The sequence below is a fragment of the Pseudorca crassidens genome, chromosome 13 (assembly GCF_039906515.1).
Source record: "Pseudorca crassidens isolate mPseCra1 chromosome 13, mPseCra1.hap1, whole genome shotgun sequence".
NCBI lineage: Eukaryota > Metazoa > Chordata > Mammalia > Artiodactyla > Delphinidae > Pseudorca > Pseudorca crassidens.
In genome coordinates, this window is record NC_090308.1 from 31,522,817 (window position 1) to 31,543,876 (window position 21,060).

Below are 21,060 nucleotides of genomic sequence, written 5' to 3' on the forward strand. Positions count from 1 at the left end.
AGGCAGGTGATAGCAGTGCCATTTTGTGGTGAATTTCTTTCTGCCACATCTTATTTCCCAGGTGGTAATCATAGCCCACTAATGAACAAAAGAAACCCCAGGAATGGAAAGATGCCACGTATTTGGGAAAAAAGTGGAATGTGCATTAATTACCCAGTCACTTTTAAATAGTTAGCTATGAGGTACCATGCAGACAAAATGCTTTTTCTCTTTGTTTTCTGGTGGCTATTATCTGAACGTGGCAAGAAAATTAATATATTTTTTATTAATGCTGATGTTGATGTCAGCTGTTGATTGACAGTTTCTCTTTTATTTATTTATTTATATATATATATATTATCTGTGAAAAGCTCAAACTGCTGAGGACCCCAAAGAATGAGTTCTTTTTATGACCTTCAGTGCTCCCCTATCACTCACTCCACTTTTTTCCGACTTAATATCTTAAGAATATTCCTAAAAAGTCCAGTTTATGAATAAACAACAAGAAAACTGCTGAAGTGCCTAAATAATTAGTAACTTTGCTATTTACATTCAATTACTTGGAAATATAATTTATTAACACTAGGAAAACTTGCTCTGAATTGTTCTAAGCAAAGAGTTTTAACACTAGCAGCTGCAAACTGATTAAGCTTCAGGACCTAGAACTCATCTGAAGATGTGTTGTGCATGCATGTTTTTTCACACTGTATTTGTTCTGTATATAGTACTGTGCAGAGATGCTAAATCTCTTAAGGACCTTCCAAAGAAGTTTCCATTCTTCTTTCCACAGTCAGGGATCTACTCCCAGCTGAGTTCTAGCTTATTCCACCAGCAGGAAAAAGTTTTTTCTTCTTCTTATTCTAGCTGTTGGCTCATCAGTCTTGTCTCAGCAACTTGCTGGGCATGAAAAATTAATTGGGTGGGGCTTCCCTGGTGGCGCAGTGGTTGAGAGTTTGCCTGCCGATGCAGGGGACACGGGTTCGTGCCTCGGTCCGGGAGGATCCCACATGCTGCGGAGCGGTTGGGCCTGTGAGCCACGGCCTCTGGGCCTGCGCGTCCGGAGCCTGTGCTCCGCAATGGGAGAGGCCACAGCAGTGAGAGGCCGCGTACTGCAAAAAAAAAAAAAAAAAAAAAAAAATTAATTGGATGAAAGTACTCTGTTGCATAAAAACAACAACAAACTAGAGAATTCTGATTATGTGCCCCAATATTTTGCTGTCTTGTTAAAAATCTGATAAATTATTAATATTGATTAATATTAAACAAAAACATCTGAAACCATATGTAAATATCTCTGACATAGATATTTCAACAAATGAAAGAAGTTCAAGCTGTACCATCTCAGGAATGGGGAAGTTAAGCATCTTAAAGGAACAGAGTAACTCAATACACTAGCAGAAGTTCAGAAAATGGTACTCAAATTGCTTGCCAGAAAAACTGGCAATAATTCAATAATAGATGGTTTTAATGGGTTTATTTAAAAGTAGTCCTATATTAATATGAAAAATAAAATTATTTAATGCAAACATCTGTAGTGTAATAGTTGCTACTACTCTGATCTTGTCCTTTTCCTGGCTCTCTGTGGGATTAAGTGCATGCCTCATGGTTTTTGCACTTAATTCTACATTGTATAATTCTTTATTTTATATGAATGTGACTTGTCTTCCTGATTAGATTGCAGTCTTTCAGAGGGCAGAGAATTGTGTGCTTCCTTTGAATTCCAGCGACCCTAGCACAGTGTTGGGCATGTGGTCTGCATTTAATATTTTGAAAAAATTAAACCTGATCTAGTCATTTTGGTAAAGTGCTTTACAATAGGATTTCTTCTTTTTACAGACATATTCTCTAACGACTCAAATTTTGAAACCAAGTCTTAACCTCACTCCATTTTTTTACCTTGGCATGAATATTAAAGAATTCTGGCTGCTCTGTGTTACTTTGAAGCTGAGTTTATCATACCAAGAACAATTTAGGGCACTGTCTTCTTATAACCTTCCAAAAAAGTATAATAGTCATGATTCAGATTTACTCGGAGCATCTGATACTCAGTGAAGATTTTCTTTTTAGGATGCTTCGTCTTAAAATAAGAAAGCCTCAATAATCATCCATGATCAAAATATTTTTAAAAATGCAGTGCTATTGCACAGAGCAGAATTGCTGCCAATGCTAAAACAAATGTTGTTAATATATATAGCATTTAACTCTGTCTGTTATAGATGGGAGAGTTAAGTTGATTTATCTTTCTCTTGGAAGGCTGTTCCAAGCTGGCAGGTAAGTCTTGATGGAGATTCAGTAATGCAAAGTGCAAAACAAGTGGTGCTTTAGACTTAGCCCTGCATTATTTAGATGTTTTCCACTATAAAATTCTTTCTGCATTTCTCTTTCTGAATCTCCTGGCAGTAAGACCTTTCTCCTAAAACTGTAAAGTGTTCTTTGAAAATGCCCAAACGATTACATCCAGGTGTTGCAGATCCGTGCACAAGGAGAAGGGAATCTCCTTGTCCAGCAGGCACTAGGTCAGTGGAAATTGGTTGCACCCGTCATTTCTCACCTCCCTGCTCTGTTCCAACTGTCACACAATTTTTATGACTTACCTCATTGAATCCTTACAATAGCCCTCCTGTGTTACTAGCTTCTTTTTGTAGATGATGTAACTAAGGCCCCAGACTTTTTTCTTTTTTAAGAAATGTAATTTTCTTTTCTTTTTTTTATTAATAGATGTTTATTGGAGTATAATTGCTTCACAATACTGTGTTAGTTTCTGTTGTACAACGAAGTGAATCAGCCATATGCATACACGTGTCCTCATATCCCCTCCCTCTTGAGCCTCCCTACAAACAGCTCATGGAACTCAGTATCAATATCAAAAATCAAACAATTCAGTTAAAACATGGGCAGGAGACCTAAATAGACATTTCACCAAAGAAAACATACAGATGGCCAAGAGTTACATGAAAAGGCCCCAGACTTTTAAAGGCACATGGTTTCAGGGGAGAGGAAAAGAGAGAGAAAACTTTAATCCTAATATGACAGCTATAAACTAATTGCTAAAAAAAAATTAAATTATATTTTGTAGGAATAAAAAAATGTCTTTATGAAGAGATTAAAATCAATCAACATAGATTGTATCAAACTTCAAATTTTATAGAAACTTGGTCATTTACAAAATATTTTCTTCACTTTATTGAGGAAAGAGTTTCTGATTTTTTTTGTTTTTTTTGTTTTTTTGCGGTACGCGGGCCTCTCACTGTTTTGGCCACTTCCGTTGTGGAGCACAGGCTCCGGATGCGCAGGCTCAGCGGCCATGGCTCACAGGCCCAGCCGCTCCACAGCATGTGGGATCTTCCCGGACCGGGGCACGAACCCGTGTCCCCTGCATTGGCATGCGGACTCTCAACCACTGCACCACCAGGGAAGCCCAGAGTTTCTGTTTTAATGACTACTTTTCCATGTAGATTTGAATAACTGCTTGTAATATGGATTTTAGTCCAGAGCCTGAAATAAAAATAGCCTCTTAATATATGTGGAATGAGTATGGAATCTAAAGAGTAATGCTCCTTTTATCCCACCCCCCTCAATCCCAGTCCTCTCCCCAAAGGTAACAGTTTTGTGAAATTGCATTTACTCTTTTTCTCTATGCAATAACATTCATATATGTACACATAGACTGAGACAGGATTTTCACACCTTTGAATCATACTGAATGTATTGTTCCACTAGATTTTTAAATTTAAGAGTACATCTTGAGTATATTTTCATGCCAGATTAAATAGATCTACTTTTCTCTTTACTCATTCTCTTTCTTCCCCTCCCTCTCTTCCTTCTTTCCTCCCTCCCTCCCTCCCCTGCTTGCTTCCTTCCTTCCTTCCCCCTGTTTACTACAATATGCAGCAAAAGTTTTGTGTAAGGGACTAATCGGATACAAGAAAGAAAAGGCAGATTAAGGCCAGATAAGAACTTTTGGCTGAAGAGTTTGGACACTATCCTATAGGATGTGGGGAGCACTTTGGAAAAAAAATTATTTGGCAGCCATGCTATAAAAGTAGGGTAGAAGTGTACAGAATGGACTTGTACTATAAGTGAAAATGTATTATAATCGCAGGTCCTTTTTTTTTTAAGATTTTTTTGATGTGCACCATTTTTAAAGTATTGAATTTGTTACACTATTGCTTCTGTTTTTATGTTCTGGTTTTTAGGCCACGAGGCATGTGGGACCTTAGCTCCCCAAGCAGGGATCAAACCCATACCTCCTGCATTGGAGGGCAAAGTCTTAACCACTGGATCACCAGGAAAGTCCCCGCAGGTCCTTTCTTATACAATCAAAACATTCATCTTACAGTTAAAAGTTAACATATTTTAAGTGCTTATATACATAGTAATCCATCACTGATTAATTCCCTAATAATTTTCCCAAGAGTTTTAGTCGTCTCAGTTGAGAAAGGAATGGCATCATCCTATTTGTATTCTGGAAGGGTTTCTCTGGCTGCGTTGTGGAGGAGAGTCTGTAGGAGGAAGACAGAAGTGGAGCAGGGAGATGGGATTGGGGACCAGGGATTATGGTGGCTTGGCCCCAGGGCATTGTGGTGACGTAGTGGCATGACGTGAGAGCTGACCTGTTGGGAGGAAGAGAAGAGTGGCGTCCAGGATGACTCCAAAGGCTTGGGGCCGAAAACCCAGGAAAGCTGAGGGATGGAGGTGGGCAAAGAGGCAGTGCAAGAGGAAGGCATGTGAACTTTATTAATAACTGTGGCATTCAGCATTAAGAGTTTAGTCGTAGTTATTCATGTTTCTCCATGAAAATAAGACTTTTTGAAAGCTTGATAAGGTTAGTTTTATTGATTATTATTAGCAGTTAGGGGAAAAGCTTTTCTAAGAGACCCAAAATTCAGGGCTTAAAGAAGAGGGAGGTTTACTTCTCCCTCAGGCATCACCCTAAAGCCCACATTCCAGACCGCAGGCAGCTCTCCCACAGGGGATACTGGAACTCCTGTGCCTTTCACGTTGAGGCTCTACTCTACCCTTTCCTAGGAGACAACGGTGCACTGTTAGTTGTCAGGACTGGGTCACAGATATATCTGGACTCCAGCCAGTAGGAAGGAGGACAGGACTTTGGAGATACATGCCCACTCTCTGGCCCAGAAAAGGCCCAGCTCATCTCCACCTGCATTCCACTGGTGGGAATTCAGTCACATAGCTACACCCTCTGCAAGGAAGTCTAGGAAATGTAGTTTAGCTATGTGTCTGAATAGACTTCTTTTTATTGAGAATGACTGTAGAGAATAGATTATGGTGGATACCTAGAAATCTCTGTTTTATAAACACATTATTTTCTTGAGGGCCTATTTTGTGTTGATGTCTGGCCACATTCAGATTTTTTTGTGTGTGTGCAGATAACTGTCAGACATGATATGTGTTATGACATTAAAATTTTGAGAACTGCTGCTATAAGATCATCCAGTTGCTTTTTTCCTGACCCTATGTATAAGGCCCCGATAATAACTGATTTAGATTCATGGCTAAAATTACCTATCTGGGAAATTGTGCAGCACAGAGGACAAGGATGTCATCATTTAATAAGATGGGTCCTCATTGTCGACTGACACATCAACCTACATTACAAGACAGCCTCCCGTGAATTCTTCCAGTGAGAACTGGTTCACTCCTGAGCGAGCTGATGATGGAGTATCAGGATGGGAAGTGCCGCGGGTGAGACCCTGGGTGACCACAGGTGGCACTCTGTGTGCTTGCCAGCTTCCCTCTTGATTCTTTCCCCCTCTTTCCCTCTCAGCTTCCGATAGCCAATGACTGTAAGCACTGAAGTCATTCTTTTATTTGGGAGATATCCCCCCTCGTTTAAACAACTCTTCACAAGCCATTCAAGTGTAAAGAATTTCACATATGAGGCCCTGCTGTTTTGACCTTGCAGACTAAAGAAATCATCTACGTTGTCATGATTGCACAGTGGGTCTGTACTTAATGTTCCTGATATCATATCTTCCCTTTCTTCTCTTTCTTTTTCCAAAGCCATAACGTTTTAACATGGAAATATAGACCCAGCAAGTAGAACCTTTTCTGAGCTCCACGAGATAGGTGAGAGCATATAAAATTTCAGGCGTTGTGTAACGGGAGCCCATCCCCCGTTGAGTGCAGCTGGCAGGTGATGTGTTTTATGATGGCAGGTTGCATCTAATTGCTGTGTTTAAAATACGCAAATGTGTGACTTCCTTTTTTAAAGGTTCACTATTGTCTCTGTGTGCTTTTCTCCCTCTCCCACTCTCAAGGACACATAGGTTTACATCTAATTTGCTTCTGCCCTATTACTGTCCCATTATATTTATGCAAATGCTAATCCTTAATTATTGTTCATGCTACTGTTTTCTGAAGTCAAATCACCACTTCTCGGGTGTGTCACAGGGAAGTCCCAGAAGACTGTTTGTTCTTCTCCAAGAAACCTTGTTCGAACACCCATCTTTGATATCTTCTGTTATTAAGTGCGTTACCAGGACGGGCCCTGGCTTCTTCATGCTCATAATCTCAGAGAGACCAAACCTGAATGCCAAAAGATAGAAAGAAAATGCAGATAGCGGTACCCAACCTGAGTCACGTGGCTTAAGTAAGCCATCTGCTAACGTGAGCACAAAGACTTAAGTCACAGTGTGAGGTGGCAAGTCACTCAGGAAGGAGATGTTTTAGAAGCTGAATCCATCCATAAATTTAAAAAGATAAATTTAAATTCTAAACTTCTTAACTTGGTGTACACACTGATGTTGGTCAGTTGCCATCTGTCCTTTCAGCCTTATTGCTGTGGCATGCCCTCTGCCATCCTGTCTCCCATACTCTCTGTCTCTGTGCTTGGCACACATTGTGGGCACTCAGTAAATATTTGTTGAATGAATGAATTAATTTGTGTTCCTTCCTTTGTGCCTTTCCTCACCCTGGCATGTTTCTCTCCCTGCCCCTCTCCATCTGGTTGACTCTTAACTGTGAAGCCTTTGCTCAGGCTGTGTTCCTGATGACTTTTCTCCTTACCCGGGAGGGGCTGGGAGTCAGTGCCCCTTCTCATTGCTCCTATAATTTTTACCTGGTTTGCATTTATCACATCATTCCATAACTGTTTATTCACATATTTGTTTGCTTCACCAGCTTGTGAGCTCCTCAAGGGCAAAGATGGGATTTGAATGTCATTGGATATCCAGTGCCTAGTCAGATGCCTGGACTTTGTCAGTGAGTGAACTTACCAACCCACAATAAAACGAAACTGTGGAAGAGATCAGAATATTCTTTGTAGTCAGTAAGGTCATTCTCTTTCCAGTATATAAATTTGCTTGGGAAATTTAATGGCCACAAAGATTTCTAAGTGGATATGAATCAAACCCAAGGGAACTGGATAGCTTTCATGGATATTTTCGTTACATTTGGTGAGTCATGCTTCTCTTTCCAAAGTAGAATATTGAACCTGTCAAGCAGAACTAAATACTCACGTCCATCAGCACAACTTTCCCCTGAAGAGTGCTAGACACTTACTGGTGGATTCTTAACTTTCCAAAACCCCTTTGCCTAATAAGAATGGACATTTATTATTTGTGACTGCCCCCAAACCTACACTTTGGGAATTTCCCACATTATGAGTTTTGACTGCTAAAGGTTAAAAAGAAAAGCCATGAAAAACACCCTAACCTAGATTCCTTTGCAGCTTGGGACAGGCATGGGAGTTAAGTTCCACTAATCAGACCACATGCATCTAGGCTGGGATTTGGAAGTAAGCAGCGTGAAAAGGCATTCCTGCACAGGAAACGTGCCTGGTTAGTGTGGTGGGCAAGGCATGTGGTTCATGTGGTACCCAGTCCCAAGTGTTGTCTGTGAATCGTGAGGGGGCTGTGGTGTGCTTGCTCCTGCATCTGGGATGGTATTCATCCAAGATGCTTGGCCCTTTAGCCCACCAGGGATTTCTATAGTGACTTAATATCATTTAATTATTTCCTGCGTAAACTAGCCAGGGTAGATTTTGTTGTTCCACAACCAGCATTCCTGTCCAACACTCTCGTAATGTTTCTGTAATTTTAATAGCTATTTAATAGCAAGACAAATGTTGCTTTATAATCATTCCCGTGAAGGCTTCTGCTCATCCTTGAAGTCACGTGGAGACTATTTCATTTATGACCTTGCCTGTTTCTCTTAATTTCTGTTGCTTCTCTCATTGACCATTCATTTAAAGAAAAACAACAACAAAAAAAGCAAGATAAAGCAAAGCAAAATAAAACAAAGACCCATTTAATCAGAATAGAATAGTAGAAGGAATGGGATCTACAGACACAAAGAACTAAGTTTAAGTCCTGGCTCTGCTACTTACTTGTCCTGTGACCTTGGACATTTTCTTAACCTTCCCGGGACTTCTTTAGAAGAGGTCGAATCACTATTTATCCTGAAGGGTTGTTGCTGAAGTGAAATGAGACAATGTATACATTTAGTGTTTGCTACACTGACAGCCACTAAATAGGAACTCTTTACAAGAGTACTCTGGACAGTCTTTTTTTTTTTTTTTTTGCGTTATTTGGGCCTCTCACTGCTATGGCCTCTCCCGTTGCGGAGCACAGGCGGCTCCGGACGGCGCAGGCTCAGCGGCCATGACTCATGGGCCCAGCCGCTCCACGGCATGTGGGATCTTCCCGGACCGGGGCACGAACCCATGTCCCCTGCATCAGTGGCGCAACCACTGCACCACCAGGGAAGCCCTATCTGGACTGTCTTGATTGACTTTGAAAGACATCCAGGAAGGCCAAACTTGTTTCTCTATTAGGCCAAGTTCCTCTGAATTTATGACTCTTCCCTAGTGAAGCTATTGCCTACTGAGTTAATTTTCAAATTCTTACCATGGAATTCAAAATCTTCTTTTGCCTGGTCCTGTCTTGTCGCTGTAGCCTTATTCCTTACAATCTGTTTGCAGGAGCCTTTGGCATTAATCAGCCCAGTTCACCCTTCCCACCCACCATGTGTGCATTCCCACTGCTCCCCACACTTTGTTATCCCTGCTCAGGCTGACCCCCTTTCTTGGACTTGTCCCTTCCTTCCTCTCTGCCAAGCCAAGTCCAACCCCTCTGGTGTAGCCTAACTCAAGTCCTTCCCTGAAAAAATACTCCGATTTCCCCCCATATTGATCAATTTTGACATGGACTGGTTATATTGAGCATTTTAACTGTTAAAAAATAATGTATTTATAAGTGATCATTTAGAGGGTCTACTAGCGATACTACCAATGTCAGTATTGTAGTCGTAAAGGTCAAATGAGAAGATGCACAGGTTTATTTTTTTCAAGTGACAGTGTGATTATTACAAGCGTGAAAATTATTTCAAATTCGTAATCTTTTTATGATAGCCTATCCTTTCTTGGACAGTAAATTACCTCCTATTAGGATTAACTTCACACTCTACGTTATGAAAGCAGAGCATATACATCAAGAGTCACTGCCAGCACTAAGTGGAGATTGTTACAGACAAATAAGACACACTAGAATCTATAACAGGCAACAGCTTTCAAACTTTTGGATGAAAAACTGAATTACAAACTTTATTTGTAGAGCTTGGTAACATATATGACACATCATTCTCTGGGCGATTTAGACTCAATGGGAACCTCTTTTGGTTGGGTGATTTTCAGTTTCCGAATGGTAATTATAAACTCTGATGGTCTGAGTCATATAATTATTTCATATTCTTTCAGAAAGGGTTTCAGCACTTTTGTGTCAAATATTTATTTTGTTCAAGCCTGTTTTCTTAAGGAATCTTTTCCACTGAGATATCTAAGCTAATTGGCAAATTGATTCAATGGAGGAAGTTTGCTTTATAACCAGAATTTTCAAAGTTGAAAAAGAAATCGTACACCCACGTTATTGTTCTTATTTCACTTTCAGCATGGAAATGAACAACTCTCCCTAGGAAATTAAGATGAAATTAGTTTAACTTTTACACTTCAATTTAAAATAAAACCTGAATTAGTTAGCAGACAATGCAGTTTACATCGATCTTTTCCTCATGATGATCAGATGCCTAGTGAAGTCTTTATTAGGCATCACTAATGTTAGCTAGCTTCAGGTGGTATAATTCACATATATTACTTATTCAAGGAACTGGTTGCAAAACAGCGTCCCTGAGGGGAACGGTTCCAGCCTGGCTTATTCCTTTTTCATAATACTAGCTTCTGTTTCTATGGCAACTGCACATCCTGGTTTGCTGTTTGCATAAGATGTCTTTAGATTTATTGAAATAGATTCAAATAGTTAAAACTAATAGTAGCATTCTGCTGTGAGTATAATATCATATAGACATTTTCACAGTAGAGTTAATAAATCAAACCTTATTATGGGAAACTATGCTGCTATAAAGTGCCAGTTACAAGTAGGGATTATGTTCTTGAATTTCTGTCCATTTCTCAAATACTAACCCTGGAAGTCAGAGGCGGAAACGGTTATTTAAAAATCATTTCAATAAAATACACCAATAGAAAAGTGGGCAAAGTATAAAAACAATTATGTGCATGTGTGTGTGTATACACATACACACACTACATATATAGCTAATAAACATAGAATGTATGCATAAATATTGTATATATCTATAAATAATATATATTATATATAAAATATTATACATGGCTAATAAACATCAAAATATATTCAACCTCACCGGTAATCAAGATATGCAATTTAAAACAATAAAATATCAATATTTACCTCTTTGATTAGCCAAAATAAAAAGGAATAATAAAACACGGAGGTGGAAGAGTTGTGGGGAAATAGGCACGTGATGGGACTGTTGATGGGAATATACATTCATGCTGGTCTCTGAAGGGCACATTGACAAGATGCATCAAAACCTTAAAAATATGCAAGCCACTTGACCCAGACATTACACTTCTAGGAACTCATAAAGAGATAATCTAACAATAGTATTTATTATGCTATTGATTATGATAGAAAAAAAGAAAGCAAATATGGAAATAAGCAAAATGCCTGCTTAGGGAAGAGAGTTATGCTCCACCTGCTTTTGCTCACCAGTGTTTCCCTAGTTCCTAATACAAGGTCTAGATGCTCAATATCGTTGTTGAGTGAATGAAGATAATGGCATAATTAAGATGTTCATGGTATAGTTAATTACCTGGAAAAATGTCCATAGTATATTAAGTGAAAAAAAAAATGACAGAGAGAATATAAAATGTGACGACTTTAAAAAAATCATCCCCGTATCTGTACATGTGTTGATAAACTTTGAAATAATACACACCATAATGACTGAATGAAAACAGTGATTCAGAAGAAATGAACTGTGAATGTGAAATAGTTTTAGAAATATCTTAACTAATGTGTTTTGTGCATATTTTCCTTCTATGTATACACAGAGAATGACATATAATAAAAATTGATGCCTGAACACCTCTAAAGAAGTTCTTCCAATAAATATAAAATGAAAATTCTACACAAGAAAACGTTAGATCATAGTTCAATGGCAGTTTTGTTTTGTTTTGTTTTTTCCTTAGAGGTGTATAAAAAATGGTGTGTCTAACAACTGATATTGTTGCAGGTGGGATGAAATATTGTACCTCTAGATTGAACTATTGCAGTGATATTTTAACTGGTCTCTGTATCTCTTTTCATTTCATTCATCTGTTCACAGCAGATTTACCTTTGAAAGCATCAATCTAATGATTGTATTTGCCTTTTCAGAAAATGTCAGTTCTCCTTTGAGTACAAGTTAAGATCTGTTATGTACTGAATGGTTGCAACCCCCAGCCCCCAAATGTATATGGTGAACTCCTAACCCCCAAGGTGATGGTATTTGGAAGTGGAGACTTTGGGAAGTGATGAGATTTAGATGGCATCATGAGGGTAGGACCTCCATGATGGGATTAGTACCCTTATAAAAAGAGGGAGAGACATCGAAGCACTCTGTCTCTCACTCTTTCTTTCCCTCTCTTTCTCTCTCTCTCTCTCTCTCTGCCATGTGAGGACAAAGCATAAAAGGTGGCCATCTGCAAACCAGGAATAAGACCCTCACCAGGGAATTGAGTTGGTTGGCACCTTGATCTTGAACTTCCGAGCCTCCAGAACTGTGGGAAATAAATTCCTGTTGTTTAGGTCACCAGGTCTGTGGTGTTTTGTTGTGGCAGCCTGAGCTGAATAAGACAAGATATGAACTCTTTAACAGGGCACAGAAGGGGCCTCCATGCTGGAGACTTCATGAGTTCCTCAGCCATTTGCCACATACTCAGCACATCCACGATTCTGCACCCGATTCCCTCAACATCCTCTGCCCCTTTCCACCTGTGATCCTTTGTTTATATTCATCTGTCTACCCGGATTGCTCTTCTAGACCTTCAATCTCAGTCTCTGCCTGAGGAAATCCCTTGCTTGTTTCAAAATCACTAACTCCATGAGGCTTCCCAGACTGTCTTATTCATAAAAGAATTGTCCTCTTACTAGGATAACATTATTGGACATTGATTATAGCACTTAATAAAGTCAGCCATGTTTAATTGCTGATTTTGAACACATCTGAGTCTAATCTTGTCTTATTTGGCTTTTTCTTTTCTACCTTTTCACATGCCCAGATACTATGCACAACACCAAACAAGTACATGATAAATGTTTATTGGGTCAGTGTTTGATTTATTCAACTCTCCTATCAGAATTCCAGAACTAATGTTAAAATATATTTAAATGTATTTAAAAATATAGGTTTCTCCACAAAGCTAAGACAATCTGAGCCTTCACGCTTTATTCCAGCAGGAGAATTTCTGCAGTTGGTTGAATACAGTTTATTAAAAACACAACCACACAGTAATCATAGCACTTACTATGTACCAGGCACTGAGCTGAATATTTTATAGGCATCATGGCATTTAACTCAATAAGAATTCTATTGTGTGGATACTATTATTCCTTTCCATTTTACTGAGGAAAAAAACCAGGCTTTGGGAGGTCAAGTAGTTTCCTTAAGATCACACAGAGAGAAGAAATAGAGCCAAGTTTCTGACCCAAGTCTGTCTGAATGTAGTTGATACTCTTAACTTCCAAACTATATTGCCTCTTAATACATGTTGTTATTTAACATTTTACCCTGCCTTTGTGAAAGTAAAAACAATAAACAAGTGACTGCCATTTGGAGCTACAAACGAGAGCAGCATAACCTTTACCACATCTGTTTGATTAGATTTGGTACTTCTTGGATTCTGAGTTTCTCTGTAGCATGGAATGCCTTTGCTGCAGTGCTGTCATGTTCTCAGATTAAATACACCATCATAAAAAAGATACATGGACATATTTTCACTTTCTGAAATTATTGCATAAATCAGATTTCCCAGTGATTTCTACTTCCTTAAAATACTTCACGCGAATATTTCACGTAGATAATTCTGAAATTTTCTAGGGACAAATTAAGACTTAAATCTTAGACTTGGATAACAGTGCCTTAAAGATATGTGAAGACTAGAAAAAAGTCCATGTACCATTAAACTAAATCAGATGAAAATTAAACAAGTTAATAACACATTCCACAATCGAGAAGAAAACAAAGGCTGTTTTTGTAAAGGCATAAACAGTGAAGCAGGATGCTGCCCAAAGCTTTGCAAATGACATCACCTGCACGGGAACTTGTCTGCCTGAACATCTGCCCGAGTAGTCAGGGCTCACCCTGTACCCCAGGGGCCACTCTGCTCCTGCTCTTTTTTTCCCCTCAGTGTAGACAGTCTTTACTGGCAGGTGTTGAGTGCAAAAGAGTAACAAATCCAGAGGGATGGGAACGGAGGTGGGGCATGGCTCTCCTCCCCCATGTGAGGATCCCATAACCAGGCCAATGGGGTGGAAGCACTTGACTTGGCCCAGCATCCCCTGGAGGGCAAGCTCCCAGGCAGGAGGTCTCCTCACAACACAGGGGAAGGGAGTAGCACCCCGGCAGGGGCATGGGCTGTGTCCCACCCCAGGCTGCTTGGTTCCTGCCCACCAAACACCTCGATGGTTTGGAGGAGGGGTGTTAGGGGACTGGGCTAAACCAGGCAACTATGCTTCACCAGGTCTTTTTTGTGGTCTTGAAAATTGCTCCCTACAGTGCCCTATTCATTGTATTTCTTGACTTTCTGTCATTTATCATTTCTCTTTTGAGAGATATAAATCGGTCGGTCAGAGAAGACTTGATTCATCATTGGTTGTGCCCCAAATGCTTATTCCACTATGAATTACTGGGTTAGCTCTAAGAGTGAAGGTGTGGAAATAAATATATATATTTCAAGGTAAAATATTTAATACAGGCTGTTTGACTATTCCTGTATAGCTCTCTATATTTTACTTCTACATCATTGGGAGATTTCAATGGCCTCCAAAGACCCCCTTCGTTTAAGTATCTTTAGTTAAAATGTGGTTTATTGACTCATTGCAACAAAGGCAAGCACACGCCACAGGGCACTGTGTGGCCACTCAGTACGAGGGTGTTAGAACAGGCTTAATGTTATTATCTTTATGAAATCTTATCTAAGTAGCAGGAGGAATGAAGCCAAGCGTAAGCTATAATTAGTAAAGCTGCAGCACTCCTATCAGCCGGGATAGGGGATGTTAGTGATTTTGGTGACAGTGTTTGGACAGTGTTCTTGTCTGTGTCATTGTTCAGACAGCACTTGGAGGTAGTCTTGATTGTGTCCTGATCCATCAAAGTCACAGAGTGTACATGACCGACGTGGCTGTTCTGTGAAATTACGTCCAGCTGGAGAACACCGCAACTTGGCCCTGTCAGGCCAGCGTCTAGTAACACTAAGGCCTAAGTGGTAATGCCAGGCTGGCTTCTGCCTGCCAGGGTCTGCTTTGCTCTTTCTCAGAGTCCATAACCAAAGCTTAGAATCACTCAGGTCCGAGTCTGTGTCCCCACGACCCTGGCCTTGAGTAACTTCTCGTGAATGTGCTCAGGGAGTGTTGGTTGGGATTGATTTCTCCTTTCTCTCTGACCCCCGGGTGGCTTTCGGCTGAATAATCAGAAAATCTTTTTTAAAAAAAATCTAATTTTAAATCTACTTGGGAAATAAAAAAAATTAGTAAAATAAGTTTTCTTGGTTCCAAATATACTGCTTTTCAGCTTAGTTGTCTTAATTAGCATAATTTACCAACACTAAAAATAATTTCTAGAACAAAAACCTCTGAATATAGATGCAAAGAGAGCTTTTGTCCTCCTTATTTTAGAAATCAATTCCCCACTATTTCATTATAAAATCTTTAAAAGACCATGATGAAATACTGATACTGATTTATATACTGAACTATTTCCTTATTATTGTCCATTAACCATTTGCAATTCCTACCATGAAGTACAGTACTGGGGGCGGGGTAGGGGAAACATTTCCCCCTTGATTTCAAGAAGCTCAACCTTCTTCTAAGATTAGCCTTGGGCATAACAGATTAAAAAAACCATCTCCAAGGTAACCTTGAGAGAAACAATGATCACAGTTTATCACATGGTTGCCATTCAGAAAAGAACTCTGATGGCAGAGGTCATTCATTCACCAAATCATTAATTACTTAATTTAATGTGTATTTGTTTAATTCCAAATCTGAGCCAAATTTAGTGCTCTGTACTGGAATGCCAGTGGCGAGCAAGGACAAGCAGGGCCCCTACTCACATGGAGTTTTCTGTTGAGTAGGTGAGACATGAATCAAACATGCAAATTGTAAACAGAAGTCCTCTGATTTTTAAAAAAATTTATTTTATTGAAGTATAGTTAATTTACAACGTTGTGTTAGTTACTGCTGTACAATAAAGTAATTCAGTTATACATATATATATTCTTTTCCATTATGGTTTATCACAGGATATTGAATATAGTTCCCTGTGCTACACAGTAAGACCTTGTTGTTTATCCATTCTATATATAATAGTTTGCATCTGCTAATCCCAAACTCCAAATCTATCCTTCCCCCACACCCCACCCCGCTTCTTGGTAACCACAAGTCTGTTCTCTATGTCTGTGAGTCTGTTTCTGTTTCGTAGATAAGTTCATTTGTGTCATATTTTAGATTCCTCATACAAGTGATATCATACGGTATTTGTCTTTCTCTTTCTGATTTACAGAAGTCCTCTGATTGAAGGGAACTGGTTTTCATGAAAGTATGTAACAGCAGGACTTGAATTAGATGGACTTTCAGGAAAGGCATTACTGGGGAAATGATCCCAGAGCTAAGAAAGAGGGGTAAGTGAGACAGGGGAAGAGGGAGAGGAGGATGGCTATAGAATGTTCCAGACAGAAGAAAGAATAGCGACCAGACTTCTGGGCAGGTATGAGTGGAGCTTGTGTCTTATATTGGGTTCCTTGGAAACAGACTCTGGGATGGAGATTTACGGTCAGCTGTTTATTGGGAGTGCCCTCAGGAATCACACTTGTAAGGAGGTGAGGCAGGCTGTGGAGCTGGGGTGACCCCTCTGAACTGCCTCAGATTGAACCCCTGCACCCCCTGTGGACCTTCATCCCCAAGGTGGAGGGTGGGACCTTAGGCGAGCCTGCAGAGGGCAATTCCCAGCATGAGACGGAGCGGTGGACATTAGCAAGCCACACCCTGGGAGCCGGGGAAGAGTGCCTCAGACCTGGAGGAGGGGCCGGTAGGATGCCACAGCCTTCACTGCTGCTGGCCCCATGAGGCTCTGCTGCTGGACATCAGAAAGCTGGAGGGAGAGTGAGGGGTAGGACAGAAGTCGGAAGGGTGGGCAGGAGCCAGACTACAGAGGGCCTTAGAAGCTGTCTGAGGGATTTCAGACTTTATCTTAAGAGCTAGTGAAGGGAATCAGAAGGACAAGGGATGGACACAGCTTCAGGCCGGTAATGCAAGTCCCCGGCAATGCGATCCCCATAAAGTGCAATGTAGCTGTCCCGTATGTTTCTGCCTCGTTTCAAATTGACTCAGTGGCCTCTACACTCAAGGACATCCATTTCAGCCCTCCCAGTTGTTCTCTTTCAAAATTCCCAACTCAGAAGCAAGGTAGAAATATAAAAGAAAAAAGTGAGATGGGGGTGAAAAAATGAGGAATATTTGTGACTGCGGGCTGAAAGATACTTGTTCCATCTAAAGGTATTCAAATTCAAATGTTTCAAAAAGCTGTGCAAAACATGTTAGATTTTACTGGCTATTTCCCCACTGGCTGTTGAATGTAATATGTAGTATAAGAAGTCCATTTCCTTAATGACACATAAAGCGTGTTACTGTGTGAGGCTGTCATAATTGGTGTCAGTTGACCACGTTTAGTTAGAAAGATTCTGTTTCATATGTAGGTAGCTATATTCTGGACCTCTACAATCCCTAAACCCCTAAACTCACATGAAAAGGACTTTCATAATACAAACCAGAAAAATCAAGTTGGTTTAGTAAAACCACATCACAGGCTTGATAATGAGATATCAAGAATGTACACTTTGTGTGTAGATGTCAGTCAAATCTGGATGCAATTACTATGAATCATTCTTTATGCTCTAATGCTCTAGTTATGTGATCCTTCAGGAACTCCCAAGAAGCGGCAGAAAAGATTCTTACTCGGATCCTTCCCCTGGAAAGATGAATCATGGTAATTCATAAAAACCATGGCGAGCTCTTGCCTGAGAGTTTAATAGCGTTCCCTTTAGTCAGTTGCTGTAAGAATCTAATTTTTAGCCTATTCATTTGTGAAAAAGGTCAGTGTAATTTCCTGATATCTCCTGTGGCCTCCTCCAGACTGAGTTGTCTTCCATATATAACATGATGCTGGGGGTGCCATGCTGCATAAAGGTAATGCTCTGAGGTGTTTTCCCCACTGAGTGATGCTACATAGGCCAGATTCACAGGTACAAAACCACATCTGGATGTCATTCTAGACCTTCATCTCTGTCTCCTCACAATCAATCATTTAATCAATCAGCAAGTCTGGCAAGTTCTACCTCTTAAGTGACTCTCTTCTCCCCATCTCTTCTGCTATCACCATTGACAAATCTACCACCATCACCCCCTGGTTTGACTCCTGTACCACCCTCATGACTAGTTCTCTAGTCTCCTGTACCCCTCCAGTTCAGCTGGGCAGTCTGCAATTGATTCTCCCAGAGTTTATTCCCCCAAATGCAAAGTGATCAGGTACTCCCCTTGATAAAACCCCTTTAGGAGCACGTATCGCCCTATTTAGCCTGTTCATAAACCACTCACCGCTCCTATCTCCCCACACAACTCTGGTTTCCATGTTGCATAGAAGGAGACTCTTCCATTGGTCCTTAGGAAAAGTCTTTCAAATGGTAATATAGCCTGGTTACGATAGGCAGTTTTTCCAGTTGGAAGCTTGTAGGAAGGATTACTCTTCAGAGGAATAGTCATGATTATTTCAAAGTCATAGTTAATATCTCCCCTTTGCATTTTTGGGAATAGAGTGCATCCTTTCCCATATGCAAAGGCCTGTTGAAACTGTGTTATAATTCAGCAGACCTTGATATTGTATTGTATTTTATTGATAATTACAAAGATAACTAAAATAAAACACCTAACCCTGGTGTGACTAGAATCTATTTGTGAGACAGAGACTCCTAAAAAACTAATTACAATTGCAACTAATTCTGTATTTAAAGTATAATGAAATGGTACGGGAAGAACACAATCCATTCTGACCAGGGTACCAGGAAAGATAGCATTGGATCTGGGTTTTGGAGCAGAAGGAGTATATTCTAGGTGAATAGAATCACAGCAAAGGAGCTCTTCCAGGAATAGAATCTTAGGGGCGCTATGCAATCGTTTGGCAGGAGGACAGGATGATGGAGAGTCAGAGTGGGAAATGGGTTTGGGAAGATGAATTAAAGTTAAAGGATGGGGATTTTAAATGCCATGTTAAGGATTATATACTTTACTCCATAGGCAACAGAGAGGTTTTGAAGGTTTTTGAGCAGATGTGACTTATATTTTAGAAATGTTACCCAGCTGTGAAAGGGAATTTCTAGAGGCTACAGACTTGAGGCAAGAGGGCAAGAACAGGGAACTAGGGCAGGGGTAACTGGACTCTAAAGAAGAAGACAGGCATGGCAGATACTGAACGTATAACTGATGAGTCTTGGCCATGGGTTGTATATGGCAGTGAGAATAAGAGAGTTGAAAATATCCTGGTGTTTCTTGTGGTTGTGGTATCCAGTCTTCAAGATGACTCCCCATGGTCCATACCTCCTGGCATTTCCGTGTTTGTGTAGTCCCCTATCAGACTGCACCAGGGTTGGTCTCTTTGGCCAATACAATATGGCAGAAGTAATGGTGTGTGACTTTCAGTATTAGGTTATAAAGTCACTGTGACTTCTGTCTTGGTTGCTCGTTCTCAGATATTTGCTCTGAGAAAGCAGCTGACTTCTAGTGAGCAGCCCTATGGATAAAGCCACATGCTGAGGAACTGAGAGCTTTTGACGATAGCTGTGTGAGTGAGCTTGGAAGTCATATCTCCAACCCAAAGGAGCCTTCATATGGCTATGGCCCCAGCTCGACCACCAGCTCTGAGAGATCCTGAGCCTGAACCGTGAAGTTAAGCCATTTCCAGAATTGTGACCCTCAGAAACTGTGTTGGAGAATAAGTGTTTGTTGTCTCCAGCTGCTAAGGTGGGGGAATCTGTTACATAGCAATAGATGACTAATAAACTGGGTAACGGGGCAGACCTAATTAGCTAAGATAGAAAATACGAAAAGAGGAACCAATATGCCAAGGAGATGAAACACTTGGTTTTCGATGTGTTTTGGGGTTGTGCCGTCTCTCTAAGTCTCCACTCATCTGGTATTTGGGAACAGATGTAGATTTGGAACCACCCACCTGGTAGAGAGTGGTGGTACTCAAACTTAAACATCCATTGTATCGCCTGGACCTGGAGGGCTTGGTAAACAGATTGCTTAGCCCTGCTTCCAGAGGTTTTGGTTGTAGGTCTGGGGCTAGACCCCAGATTTGTTTTTCTAAGAAGTTCCTGGGTGATGCTGATGTTTCTGGTCCAGAGATCGAAGTTCAAGAACCACTGGCATAGAGTGAAAACCCAAAGTGATAGCATTTATTATAACTAACAGTTCTTTCTCTGTAGTACTATATATACATCATAGAGCTAAAATATTTAGCCATTAAAGAATATGAATGTTTAAAATTATTGACCCAAATTAAGGCTGGGAACTGTTGTAGATAATTAAAAACAATGTACAAGGTGAAAAGTGCATTTCCTTGCTCTATAAGGTACATATATATTCAACACCTCAACTGTGGATTTACAGTGAACTTCTTTTTCTTTATTCCACTATTGAATTTTACTCTTAGTTTTGTATTTATAACCTGCAAGTGAGTTTCAGTTGGACAGTGAGTACATGTGAAAAAAATCCAGAGAGAACTTTCTATAAAATATTCAATTATGGGGCTTCCCTGGTGGCGCAGTGGTTGACGGTCCGCCTGCCGATGTGGGGGACGCGGGTTCGTGCCCCGGTCCGGGAGGATCCCACGTGCCGCAGAGTGGCTGGGCCGGTGAGCCCTGGCCGGTGAGCCTGCACATCCGGAGCCTGTGCTCCACAGTGGGAGAGGCCACAGCAGTGAGAGGCCCGCGTACCGCAAAAAAAAAAAAAAAAAAAAAATTCAATTATGTGCTATAGGACTTTCATATTTCTTAGATTGCTGGAATAAATCTCTGGAGATTTTGCTTCGGCAACCAGGAGGACTGACTGCATAGACCCCAGATCAAAATTGCATGGTGTAGAGCTCTGCATCTCAGCAGCTAAGGCATGACAACCAATTAGAGGTGAGGCCATTTTCATAATGAATGGCTGCTACTCAGGGATAAAGGGTTGTATTTCTTAACTCTTTTGAAAGTTTACAATGTGTACCAATTAAACATTTGATTCATACAATTAGCTAAACAAGGAGTGCTAATAAATTGATTTGTTTTCTTAATGAATTTTTTTACAAGAAGGCCCTTATGGGTTTTTTTTTTTTTTTTTCATGTCAAGGATTTTGGTTTAAATACCTTCTTCCTTGGCCATACAACATAGAAATGAGAGTAGAGTACATAATCTCTGCTGTTCCATTGGAGGAAGCTGATCCCTC

General features: G+C 40.3%; 1 long non-coding RNA gene across 3 annotated transcripts in view; it reads left to right on the top strand.

Annotated features, from left to right (window-relative positions):
• LOC137204541 (uncharacterized) overlaps positions 1-21,060 on the top strand; it is a 229,572-nt gene that overhangs the window by 93,977 nt on the left and 114,535 nt on the right. Inside the window, exon 6 of one of the 3 annotated variants that reach the window (XR_010933696.1) lies at positions 12,178-12,487. The exons of the other annotated variants lie outside the window; for them this stretch is intronic. This is a non-coding gene — a long non-coding RNA (uncharacterized lncRNA). Of the gene's footprint in view, positions 1-12,177; positions 12,488-21,060 lie in introns of those variants that run through there. 3 annotated transcript variants of the gene reach the window in all.